The sequence below is a fragment of the Oncorhynchus clarkii genome, chromosome 3 (genome assembly GCF_045791955.1).
Source record: "Oncorhynchus clarkii lewisi isolate Uvic-CL-2024 chromosome 3, UVic_Ocla_1.0, whole genome shotgun sequence".
NCBI lineage: Eukaryota > Metazoa > Chordata > Actinopteri > Salmoniformes > Salmonidae > Oncorhynchus > Oncorhynchus clarkii.
Window position 1 is genome coordinate 20,530,454 of NC_092149.1, and position 14,262 is coordinate 20,544,715.

Consider the following 14,262-nt stretch of genomic DNA (forward strand, 5'->3'; position numbering starts at 1 on the left):
CCTAAGACAGGGAATTTTTTACTCAAATTAAATGTCAGGAATTGTGAAAAACTGAGTTTAAATGTATTTGGCTAAGGTGTATGTAAACTTCCGACTTCAACTGTACATATGTTTATGTTTATGTTTAGAACTCTCTTTAGTGTGTTATGATCTTGCCTGACTGTGGCATGTCTTTGCCTTTGCTGCACTTTTTCAGGTTTATGATTCCTGATTTTTCTAAATCAGTGAAGCCCACACATTGTCTTTTGACAAACTCTCTTATGTCAGAGAGAAGAGAAGAAGTTAAAGGGAGCGAGTGAGAGAGAGAGAGAGAGAGGGATGGAGAGAGGGAAAGAGGAAGGGAGAAGGGGGTGAGGTAAGGACAGGGGTTTATCATTAGCATATCTAAGGAGAAGGTAGAAGAAAGGGATGGAACGTCCTATTTTGCTCTTTGACAGATAACAGTCTAAAGCCCTGTCTTGTTTCCAAGCAATAACAAATATATACCCCTCCCGTCTTCTTTCCCACCTCTCTTGTTTTCCTGGGAGAAATATGCTTACTCCTGGCGAACAGGGGGAGACATATTGTCCCGTGAGGAGCCTTGAAGAGCTCTTTGATACATTGAGATTATTACAGGGCTCTGACAGATTTTCCTGCTTGTGTGTGTGTGTGTGCATGTGTGCCTGCCTACGTGCTCGCAGAGCCGACTCCAGGCATAAGAGACATAAGCAGTTGCTTAGGGACTCTGGCCGCTAGGGGGCCCCGACCAGGAACTCAGTCAGAGTCTCAACGTAATATTGAGAGTAAGAATAGTAGAATATAGAAGGTGCAATTTAAACATTTGGTTGTGCATCAGCAGGTTTTCTATTGTTATGTCAGTCACTGACAGTCACTCAATGAGCCATGTCAGCTAACAATTTTTAGATGGTAAGTTAGTCTAGCCAGCTATCTAAACTTGTAGTAATCATACCCACCGGGCATGCAGGGCATGTGCCCAGGGGCCCTGACCTCCAGGGGGCCCCCATTGATTTTGTTAGTCACTCTCGTTCACATGTTATATTAACATGGCATAAGTCACGGCAAAATGTGTAGAATTGCAGGAAACTAGCTTTAAAACTGCAAACATTTCGAGAAAATGTCGAGAATTGCAGGAAATGTACATTAAAAAGTAAATGTTTCTCTCTGCCGTCAATAGGTGGGCCACTAAAATGCTTGCCATCCATTTGTTGGAGACTTCCTCGTTGTCAGTCATTCTGAGTGGACTCAGTGTGGAAAGCTAAAAGAAATGCTGATGAGATTTTGGAGGTCTGACTCCTCCGAGTTTTTGGCAGTCTCAGGGAGTTTGCTCCGATCGTTCACCACGTGAAGTGATTATGCTGCAAATGGCCCTTTTGTTATCTTGGGAAGCCAGTCAGTTGTAAATAGCTGCAGAGTTATCTGGGCAGCACAGTCAGTCGGAGAGGAGACGAGTAATTGGATAATTAATTTAGTCTTGGACAGGTCAAACGGATTTTCCTCATCTGCTTTTCCTTTCCGGCGCTCCCTCTGTGGCAAGGTTTCCAGGACACGTAATTGATGTATGTGTGTGTGTGTGTGTGTGTCTGTGTCTGTGTGTGTGTGATTGATGTGTGCCATGGACGGATAATTACAGCGCATTCATCTCCCCTCACCCTCTCTCCCTCACCCTCTCTCCCTTTCACCCTCTAGACATGCAGGATGGGTAATGATGATGACATGAGAGGTTGTTTCAAATGACATGTTGTTGTTTCAAACACACACTATACCATATTTAAAGGGATAGTTTACTCAGGATACAAACTAACATGATTTTCAACCTACCTTGGCTGCAGTTGAGTCAAGAAGGCAGTTTTGGGATATTTAGTTTCCTTTCAACACTTGATAGCCATATTTGGTTACTGTTAGCAATCTCAGTAACACTTAACATTAAACTGTTCTTGTGCCTGTGTAATAATTCATTACATTTGGAGCAACATTTTATTAGCATGTTGTTACATAATGCTTTGGTAATTGCATTAGAATTGCATAGCAATGAGCTGAGTTTTTGTAACTAGGGGAATAGTGACTGTTCATTATTCCACTTCTGTCATAACTCCATTATTATGCAATTATAAAGCAATTTCCAAAATCCTATGTATCACCAATGTTGCGAATTGTAATAATCACAAGGTTAGTATGTCATGATATGACGAAATCAAATGAAAATGTTGCTCTTGCTTTTTTTCACGTGTATTTTTTGTGATTTCACATACATTTTGTTTTGGAGCGTCACTGGGTGGATTCATAGGAGCATTGCCGATAATCACCGGAGTGTAACAATGGGAGGAACCAGAACAACTCACAGCCCGATTGGTACACCTCCCCTTGTGAGGATGCAGGTACAATCATTCAGATGTATTCCCATTGGTTCACTGTATATTGAAGCCTGTATTTAAAGCCTTGCAGAAGCAGCATCGGGGAAGAACCGCGTGGGGCATTGATGAGGAAGGAGCTCAGACGAACAGTGAAGTAACAGGGAAGTGCATCGTTTTTAACTATTTTCCACTGGACTGGGTGATTTTAAAGAATAGATTTTGGATTTTAAGGAGTAGACTGGTTTATTGTAAATATATATATTCAAAGATAATTGTGTGGCATTTTACTGCTCAATATTCCTTTGTGCCTCAGGCCTAACCCAGAGGTGGACTTGGAGTGGACCGAGCAGAAGGAAAACCATGAAAGGACTTCCCCACCCCTTTAATTCAACACTAGCCAATTAGTGTGTGGCCTTGTTACGTTCCACAGTTTGTGTTGTTGTGGGTTTGTATGTGTGTGCATTTCAGGAAATGCCTTCCTGGATTCTAAGCAGCTGATTGGCCGGCCCCATTGCAGATTGGAGCTCTGAGCCGTCCCTCTCGTCAGGGGATACAGCTGCCTCTGTAATTACCAACTCCGTCTCCAGCTTGATAAAAGCTAGTATTCCTTCCCCAGGGAAGAGAGCTTCTTTTTTATGTCCTGTGTTGATTGTTGTTGCAGTCTGTAAAAGTTTTGTGGGTATTATTTTGTAGCCGCTCCTTCCTAGGTATGTGTATGCCAATAGGACTTAGTGTTTTTGGGTAATTGAAATGGTTCATGTAAATTATTGGTGTATTATTCTGTTTAATTTGTTCCGGGGGGGGAGGGGGGGGGGCGCACCTTAGGCAAGAGGCCTGCGGGCATACATAACCCGTAGTATTTAAACTGTCTATGCACACTAGGTAAGACCTCGGTGGACCACCCCCTGTATGGTTAGCGCACCAGGTTAGGTAAGTAGTGGGAAGGCAGTAGGTAGGAGAGGGGACTTTTACTTTCTTTGCTTTGCTTCCGTCCAGCCCCTTTTCCCCACCATACCGTGTTTAAGGAATAATACATTCCCTGTAAACAGTATTTTTCTCTGCCTTTGTTGTCTTTCCCCGCACCTACGATCACATACTATTTTCACTCCACAGCGAGTTGGGATGTAGCAGGGTGTTGCGTTGCCTCCTCCAAGGCCTAAATGTTTACCTATTTATTTCTGTTCAAAATAAATGTCCATACTTTTTGCTGAAATCTTGCCTCGTTGTGTTTTTTGCTTACTGTGATTCGCACCCAACTGGTCACTAGAACTCAAACTGTATACAGTTAGGAGTCCTGGTGCTCCAAATCTCCACCAGGTGGCATAGTCAGGATTTTATGACTATGCCACATACAGTGGGGCAAAAAAGTATTTAGTCAGCCACCAATTGTGCAAGTTCTCCCACTTAAAAAGATGAGGCCTGAAATTTTCATCATAGGTACACTTCAACTATGACAGACAAAATGAGAAAAAAATATTTGCAAATTATGGTGGAAAATATGTATTTGGTCAATAACAAAAGTTTATCTCAATACTTTGTGTATTTGTATTTGAATATCAAAGAAAATAGCCTCTTAGTTTAAAATCTATATAAACTCTTTTCGACTACATAGAGCAGTGGTTCCCAAACTTTTTATAGTCCCGTACCCCTTCAAACATTCAACCTCCAGCTGCGTACCCCCTCTAGTACCAGGGTCAGCACACTCTCAAATGTTTTTTGTTGCCATCATTGTAAGCCTGCCACACACACACTATACGATACATTTATTAAACATAAGCCTGAGTAAGGTTTTGTCACAACCCGGCTCGTGGGAAGTGACAAAGAGCACTTATAGGACCAGGGCACAAATAATAATATAATCAATAATTTTGCTATTTATTTAACCATCTTACATATAAAACCTTATTTGTTGATCGAAAATTGTGAATAGCTCACCACAGGTTAATGAGAAGGGTGTGTTTGAAAGGATGCACATACAGTGCCTTGCGAAAGTATTCGGCCCCCTTGAACTTTGCGACCTTTTGCCACATTTCAGGCTTCAAACATAAAGATATAAAACTGTATTTTTTTGTGAAGAATCAACAACAAGTGGGACACAATCATGAAGTGGAACGACATTTATTGGATATTTCAAACTTTTTTAACAAATCAAAAACTGAAAAATTAGGCGTGCAAAATTATTCAGCCCCCTTAAGTTAATACTTTGTAGCGCCACCTTTTGCTGTGATTACAGCTGTAAGTCGCTTGGAGTATGTCTCTATCAGTTTTGCACATTGAGAGACTGACATTTTTTCCCATTCCTCCTTGCAAAACAGCTCGAGCTCAGTGAGGTTGGATGGAGAGCATTTGTGAACAGCAGTTTTCAGTTCTTTCCACAGATTCTCGATTGGATTCAGGTCTGGACTTTGACTTGGCCACCTGGATATGTTTATTTTTGAACCATTCCGTTGTAGATTTTGCTTTATGTTTTGGATCATTGTCTTGTTGGAAGACAAATCTCCGTCCCAGTCTCAGGTCTTTTGCAGACTCCATCAGGTTTTCTTCCAGAATGGTCCTGTATTTGGCTCCATCCATCTTCCCATCAATTTTAACCATCTTCCCTGTCCCTGCTGAAGAAAAGCAGGCCCAAACCATGATGCTGCCACCACCATGTTTGACAGTGGGGATGGTGTGTTCAGCTGTGTTGCTTTTACGCCAAACATAACGTTTTGCATTGTTGCCAAAAAGTTCAATTTTGGTTTCATCTGACCAGAGCACCTTCTTCCACATGTTTGGTGTGTCTCCCAGGTGGCTTGTGGCAAACTTTAAACAACACTTTTTATGGATATCTTTAAGAAATGGCTTTCTTCTTGCCACTCTTCCATAAAGGCCAGATTTGTGCAATATACGACTGATTGTTGTCCTATGGACAGAGTCTCCCACCTCAGCTGTAGATCTCTGCAGTTCATCCAGAGTGATCATGGGCCTCTTGGCTGCATCTCTGATCAGTCTTCTCCTTGTATGAGCTGAAAGTTTAGAGGGACGGCCAGGTCTTGGTAGATTTGCAGTGGTCTGATACTCCTTCCATTTCAATATTATCGCTTGCACAGTGCTCCTTGGGATGTTTAAAGCTTGGGAAAATTTTTTGTATCCAAATCCGGCTTTAAAGTTCTTCACAACAGTATCTCGGACCTGCCTGGTGTGTTCCTTGTTCTTCATGATGCTCTCTGCGCTTTTAACGGACCTCTGAGACTATCACAGTGCAGGTGCATTTATACAGAGACTTGATTACACACAGGTGGATAGTATTTATCATCATTAGTCATTTAGGTCAACATTGGATCATTCAGAGATCCTCACTGAACTTCTGGAGAGAGTTTGCTGCACTGAAAGTAAAGGGGCTGAATAATTTTGCACGCCCAATTTTTCAGTTTTTGATTTGTTAAAAGTTTGAAATATCCAATAAATGTCGTTCCACTTCATGATTGTGTCCCACTTGTTGTTGATTCTCTACAAAAAAATACAGTTTTATATCTTTATGTTTGAAGCCTGAAATGTGTCAAAAGGTCGCAAAGTTCAAGGGGGCCGAATACTTTCGCAAGGCACTGTAACTCTGCAATTTTGGGTTGTATTGGAGAAGGTCTCAGTCTTAAATCATTTTCCACACACAGTATGTGCCTGTATTTAGTTTTCATGCTAGTGAGGGCCGAGAATCCACTCTCACATAGGTACGTGGTTGCAAAGGGCATCAGTGTCTTAACAGCGCGATTTGCCAAGGCAGGATAGTCTGAGCTCAGCCCAATCCAGAAATCTGGCAGTGGCTTTATTTTTACAGAACAGCTTGTTGCAATTTTGATGAGGCTCTCTTGTTCAGATATCGGTAAGTGGACTGGAGGCAGGGCATGAAAGGGATAACGAATCCAGTTGTTTGTCATTAATTTCGGTAAAGTACCTGCGTAATTGCACACCCAACTCACTCAGGTGCTTGACTATATCACATTTGACATTGTCCGTAAGCTTGAGTTCATTTGCACACAAAAAATCATGCAATGATGGAAAGACCTGTGTGTTGTCCTTGTTAATGCAGACAGAGAAGAGCTCCAACTTCTTAATCATGGCCTTAATTTTGTCCCGCACATTTAATGTAGTTGCAGAGAGTTCCTGTAATCCTAGATTCAAATCATAAGGTGAGAAAAAACATCACCCGGATAGGCCAGTCGTGTGAGATACTCGTCATCAGGCAAGTGGTCAGACAATTGAAAATTATGGCCAGAAAATAAAACTTTAAGCTCGTCTCTCAATTTAAAAAAATGTGCCAATACTTTGCCCCTTAATAACCAGCACATTCCTGTATGTTGTAAAATCATTGCATGGTTGCTGCCCATTTCATTGCATAGTGCAGAAAATACACGAGAGTTCAGGGGCCTTGCTTTAAAGGTCAAAGTTAACCATTTTCACTATTGTGTCCAAAACGTATTTCAAGCTGTCAGGCATTCCTTTCGCAGCAAGAGCCTCTCGGTGGATGCTGCAGTGTACCCAAGTGGTGTCGTGAGCAACTGCTTGCACCCGCGCGTTACCACTCCACTATGTCTCCCTGTCGTGGCTTTTGCGCCATCAGTACAGATACCAAAATGAGCAGCAGCTACGTTTGGCTATATTCAGCTACCTGTATTTGACATTGTGTTGTTATTTTGTTTAACACTAGATGATTTAATTTCATGGCAGTGAAGCGAGGCTACTCAGGCGAGAAAAACATGTACCCAAATGTATGGAAAATCTAAATGTTTGAACATTTAAAAAAAAAATTTGGCATACCCACGACGGCACTGCGCATACTCCAGTTTGGGAATACCTGACCTAGAGTATTTGAAACGACTTTCTTCCCAGGTCTGTAATGAGATCCAGAACATCAACGGGATCCCTTGTTGCCTCTAAAGAGAGCTCATTATAGTGATTATTATCCTGATTAGTCCTCAATAAGATCCTGTGGAGAGAATGAGTACATGCCCCCCCATCTACCACTGATTGACATCTAACTGTCACCCCCCCATGGTTTACACAGAACACAAATCATATCTGCCCTACTACTGTTTTATCCCTGCACTGCTTTCTGGGAAATTAGCCAACGAGAGGAGGCCAGTTATTAAATCCATCTATTCAAGGGCCGAGCCCACTCCTTTATTAGTGCCTTGTCTTGCGTTGTGGTGGGCTAGCTACTTGAATCATCATCAACCTCATCATCTCAAGGGTTCATTATAACTGATGGTCTATTGATGAGTCCATCCACTCAGATCAGAGAGGAGGGCCAGATGGAGATGATGGAGATGACTGTTGAAGCCTCGTCTCCCAGTGCCCTCTCCATGTGGAGAACCGATGCAGGGAGAAAGGCTACTTATCATTCTCTGTGATTATGTCTCATAGTGGTTAGCTGTTGGCATGGGCTCAACGGAACCCTCGCCTGTTTCCGTAGCGTGTCTTTTAGCGAATGTGTGTGCGTTTTAGTGAATGTGTGTTTATGGGTACACGTGCATGCATGAGTGTGTGCTTGTTCTATGAGCGCGTGCTTGTTCTATGGGGGTCGGCGCGCCGTACGTCCCTGCCTTATAATAGGCCTGAAATTGCCTTTCTTGGGGTACAGCAGCTGCTTTGAAGTGGAACAGCGGTTAGAAGCTTTTAGTCTTTTGTGTGTTGGTCAGATTTAGGACAATAAGAATGGTGCAGGTAAGTGAACAGAGGTAGAGCAGAATGGAACTGTGGAGATGGAGAGAGAGCTCTGACGGCTGGGGCTTTTAATCTCCATTAGCCCTGCATAATGCCTCCTTTCAGGGTTGATTTGATTTGACAGGCGTTGCTCTGGAGTCCGCGCCACCCATCTTGCCCACGCCCCAGCCCCATGCAGCATGAGCGCTGACATTACCCCCCTACCACCACCTACCACCTCCTTCTGACTAATATAAATCTGCTCTAATAACTTTCTATTGTTCAAGCCCATTGGGGGTGAGAGGGAAATGTACTTACGCAAGTTTGAGGGAATTCTGTCAGGAAAACTACCACGTATTTTACACAGAAAAAGTTAGAAAAAATGTGGTGGTAATTTTGTTCCTCTAGTTCTTATGGAGGAGTGTTCCTGTGGCGGGATTAGAGCAGCGGAAATTTAGAGCGCCACCTATAGTTTTTGATAAAACTTAAACTTTCATTAAAACACACATGCAAGGTACTGAATTAAAGCTACACTCGTTGTGAATCTAGCCACCAAGTCAGATTTGTAAAATGCTTTTCGACGAAAGCATGAGAAGCTATTATCTGATAGCATGCACCCCCCAGAATAGCAGACCGTCACCTAAACAACAGATTTTGCGGTAGCCGGCGCTACCCAAAACGCAGAAATAAAATATAAAACATTCATTACCTTTGACGAGCTTCTTTGTTGGCACTCCTATATGTCCCATAAACATCACAATTGGGTCTTTTTCCCGATTAAATCCGTCATTGTATACCCAAAATGTCATTTGATGAAGGCCAGTCTGATCCTGGAAAATGACCCTTTACAAGTCACTTTTTAAAATTACAAAAGTTGCCTATAAACTTTTACAAATCACTTCAAACTACTTTTCTAAACCAACTTTAGGTATTAATAAACGTTAATAATCTATAAAATTGATCACGGGGCGATCTGTATTCGATAGCAGCAAGTCTGGAAATCATCGTCCATGTTTTCAATTTCACAACATCCTGTGGTGCGCCTCAAGACAGGAAGGGCCTATTCGTGATCTAACCAAGGATAAAGCAGACATGAATTGACATTACTGGCGACATCGTGTGGAAGCTGTAGGCGTTTACATCCTCATTTATTTTCTGTCGCCTTAGACAATTAATTGAATGGCGGATGAATATTTTTTTTGTGTTTTTGGTAAACAGTTTTACCAGGGATTTTTACTCCTAAACACGTTCTGTTATAGCCACAGACCCGATTTAACCAGTTTTAGAGACTTCAGAGTGTTTTCTATACACACATACTTATCATATGCATATACTATATTCCTGGCATGAGTAGCAGGACTTTGAAATGTTGCGCTATTTTTAACAAAAAGCTGCGAAAATTCGCATCATCCCTAACCTAGCTAAATGTGCTGTTGAGGTTTTAGGAAAAGAGCCTGTATACCTGGTCAAGTCACTACATATACATCATAACTGTGTTTAATATTTGTCAGATGTCAACTCAGTTCCTTTCCAGATAATGGCAGCTTCTGTTCTTGAGTACTATTATAATGTAAATCCTGTAGAAGGATGTTGTCAGGTATAAGTGGAATGCAGCCTGATAGAAGTCTTTGAAGTGGTATTTCTGGCATAATGCACTGCTTTGGTTGGTACAGTGAGAGACTGTGAGAGGAGAAGTACTGAACTGGCCTTGTTAACAATGAAACTAAAGATGAGGTAGAGCTGGGCGATATGGACAAACATCCATATCAAGATAAATTGCCAAAATGTATGCGATAACGATAAATATGGTGGGTCTTTGCATATGGAGTTATTTTTCCATGATCCATTTTAGTCTTTTAGCGGATGCTCTTATCCAGAGCCACGTCCAGTTGTAAAAGCCCTACAGTGATATCAACACAGGCCAAAAGGGAATTGAAATCTACCCCGGGTCTGATAACAGTGGTCTTGAACATAAACATCTACATGTATTATAGGCATGCCATTATGACCAGGGCTCTCTACCACCACTACTACCACTGTCCCACGCTATATCTCCATGTGATGGGGGAGAATGAAGGGCCCATGGTGTTTGCATAGCCCTTAGCTGAACTCTTGTGGTGCAGCTTGAGCACGATGTGCAGCCAAGCAGATGAACGATCCTTTGACAAATCACCTCGACCTGCCCCCTTTATCAAACCCCCCAACCCCCAGCCCCCACCTGCCTCAACCCACCTCAATCACCATTTTCTTTGTGACTAGGCACCACTGGAGGTCACATTCAATGACGAGTGCAAAAATGGCTTTCTTTCTCCCTTTATCTTTCTCTCTCTCCATATCTGTTTATCTTTACCCCCCCCCCCCTCTCTCGTGCTCTCTCCTTCCCCCTCTATCTACCTCTCCATCTTTCCTCCCTCACTCTCTGTATGGCTGTAGAGCCGTGTTCAGTGTAATTTTAACATGCTCTGTACATACAGTACCAGTCAAAAGTTTGGGACACACCTACATTGTAGAATAATAGTGAAGACATCAAAACTATGAAATAACAAATATGGAATCATGTAGTAAACAAAAAAGGTTTAAACAAATCAAAATATATTTTATATCTGAGATTCTTCAAAGTAGCCACCCTTCGCCTTGATGACAGCTTTGCACACTCTTGGCATTCTCTCAACCAGCTTCATGAGGTAGTCAACTGGAACAGGTGTGCCTTGTTAAAAGTTAATTTGTGGAATTTCTTTCTTTCTAAATGCGTTTCAGCCAATCAGTTGTGTTGTGACAAGGTAGGGGTGGTATACAGAAGATAGTCCTATTTGGTAAAATACCAAGTCCATATTATGGCAAGAACCGCTCAAATAAGCAAACGAAGGTCAGTCAATACGGAACATTTCAAGAACTTTGAGTTAGAAAAACCATCAAGCGCTATGATGAAACTGGCTCTTATCAGGACCGCCACAGGATAGGGAGACCCAGAGTTACCTCTGCTGCAGAGGATAAGTTCGAACCAGGCTATGAGGGGTGGCCAGTCCTCCTCCGGCTGTGCTGGGTGGAAATTATAACAGAATATGGCCAAGATGTTCAAACGTTCAAAGATGACCTGCAGGGTCAGATTATAATAATCATAGTGGTTGTAGAGGGTGCAACAGGTCAGCACCTCAGGAGTAAATGTCAGTTGGCTTTTCATAGCCGATTATTCAGAGTTAGAGACAGCAGGTGTGCTAGAGAGAGGGTCCAAAACAGCACGTCCGGGGAACAGGTCAGGGTTCCATAGCCGCAGGCAGAACAGTTGAAACTGGAGAAGCAGCATGACCAGGTGGACTGGGGACAGCAAGGATGCCTGAGGCATGGTCCTAGGGCTCAGGTCCTCTGAGAGAAGAGAGAGAGAGAGAGAGAGAGAGAAAGAAAGAAAGAAAGAGAGAGAAAGAAAGAGAGAGAGAGAGAGAGAGAGAGAGAGAGAGAGAGAGAGAGAGGGAGTGAGAGAGGGAGAAAGAGTGAGAGAGAGAGAAAGAGAGAGAGAAAGAGAGAAAACGAGAGAGAGAATTAGAAGGAGCATACTTAAGTTCACACAGAACACCAGATGAGACAGGAGAAATGCTCCAGATATAACACTGACCCTAGTCCCCCCGACACATAAACTATTGCAGCATAAATACTGGAGGCTGAGACAGGAGGGGTCGGGAGACACTGTGGCCTTGTCCAACGATACCCCCGGACAGGGCCAAACAGGCAGGATTTATCCCCACCCACTTTGCCAAAGTACAGCTCCCACACCACTAGAGGGATATATTCAACCACCAACCTTCTACCCTGAGGCAAGGCCGAGTATTGCCCATGAAGATCTACCCCACGGCACGAACCCGAGCTCTATAGGAGAAAGCCCTGCCTCCAGCTGTTTGCTTAGAAATTATAGGGACAGTTAGGAGGCCTGTGTCTTGTGACCGTAGCGTACGTGTAGGTATATGGGGCAGGACCAAATTGGAGAGATAGGTAGGAGCAAGCCCATGTAATGCTTTGTAGGTTAGCAGTAAAACCTTGAAATCAGCCCTAGCCTTAACAGGAGGCTAGTGTAGAGAGGCTAGCACTGGAGTAATATGATCACATTTTTTGGTTCTAGTCAAGATTCTAGCAGCCGTGTTTAGCACTAACTGAAGTTAGTTAGCCGGAAAGTAGAGCATTGCAGTAGTCTAACCTAGAAGTGAGAAAAGCATGAATGAATTTTTCTGCATAGTTTTTGGACAGAAAGTTTCAGATTTCTTCAATGTTACAAAGATGGAAAAAAGCTGTCCTTGAAAGATGTTTTAATTTTTTTTATTTCACCTTTATTGAACCAGGTAGGCCAGTTGAGAACAAATTCTCATTTACAACTGTGACCTGGCCAAGATAAAGCAAAGCAGTGCGACATAAACAACAACACAGAGTTACACATGGGATAAACAAACGTACAGTCAATAACACAATAGAAAAATCTGTGTACAGTGTGTGCAAATGTAGTAAGATTAGGGAGGTAAGGCAGGAAATAGGCCATAGTGGCGAAATAATGACAATTTGGCATTAACACTGGAGTGATAGATGTGCAGATGATGATGTGCAAGTAGAGATACAGCAAAAAAATAACAATATGGGGATGAGGTAGTTGGGTGGTGTTACGTTCGTCGTCTTCTTCTGATGAGGAGTAAGAGAGATCGGACCAATTTGCAGCGTGGTAAGTGTCCATTTTAATAAGTCAAACTGAACACTACAAAATACAAAATAACAAAGTGAAACAAACAAAACAGTCCCATGTGGTACAAACACTAACACGGAAAATAATCATCCACAACTCAAAAGTGAAACCAGCCTACCTAAGTATGGTTCTCAATCAGGGACAATGATAAACAGCTGCCTTTGATTGAGAACCATTCCAGGCCAAACACAGAAATCCCAAAACATAGAAAAAGGAACATAGACAACCCACCCAACTCACGCCCTGACCATACTAAAACAAAGACATAATAAAATAACTAAGGTCAGAACGTGACAGGTGGGCTATTTACAGATGGGTTGCGTACAGTTGCAGTGATCGGTAAGCTGCTTTGACAGCTGCTGCTTAAAGCTAGTGATGGAGTCTCCAGCTTCTTTGCAATTCATTCCAGTCATTGGCAGCAGAAGGAAAAGCGGGCAAAGAGGTGTACCTGCTGGAGCGAGTGCTACGGGTGGGGTGTTGCTATGGTGATAAGGCGGGGCTTTACCTCGCAAAGACTTATAGATGACCTGGAGCCAGTGGGTTTGGCGACGAATATGTAGCAAGTGCCAGCCAACGAGAGCACATAGGTCGTGGTGGTGGGTAGTATATGGGGCTTTGGTGACAAAACGGATGGCACTGTGAAAGACTGCATCCAATTTGCTGAGTAGAGTGTTGGAGGCTATTTTGTAAATGACATCGCCGAAGTCGAGGATTGGTAGGAAAGTCAGTTTTACGAGAGTATGTTTGGCAGCATGAGTGAAGTAGGCTTTGTTTCGAAATAGGAAGCCGATTCTAGATTTAATTTTGGATTGGAGATGCTTAATGTGAGTCTGGTAGGAGAGTTTACAGTCTAACCAGACACCTAGGTACATGTATTTGTAGTTGTCCACATATTCTAAGGCAGAACCGTCCAGAGTAGTGATGCTAGTCGGGCGGTCAGGTGCGGGCTGCAATCGGTTGAAGAGTATGCATTTAGTTTTACAAGGATTTAAGAGCAGTTGGAGGCCACGGAAGGAGTGTTGTATGGCATTTAAACTCGTTTGGAGGTTTGTTAACACAGTGTCCAAAGAAGGGCCAGATGTGTACAGAATGGTGTCGTCTGCGTAGAGGTGGATCAGAGAATCACCAGCAGCAAGAGCGACATCATTGATGTATACAGAGAAAAGAGTCGGCCTGAGAATTGAACCCTGTGGCACCCCCATAGAGACTGCCAGAGGTCCGGACAACAGGCCCTCCGATTTGACACACTGAACTCTATCTGAGAAGTAGTTGGTGAATCAGGCGAGGCAGTCATTTGAGAAACCAAGGCTATTGAGTCTGCCGATAAGAATCGAAAAAGGCCGATAGGTTTTTCTTTTTCAAGAGAGGCTTTATTACTTCCACTTTTGCTGAGTTTGGTACACATCCGGTGGGTAGGGAGCCGTTTATTATGTTCAACATAGGGGAGCCAAGCACAGGAAGCAGCTCTTTCAGTTGTTTAGTTGAAATAGGGTCCAGTATGCTGCGTGAAGG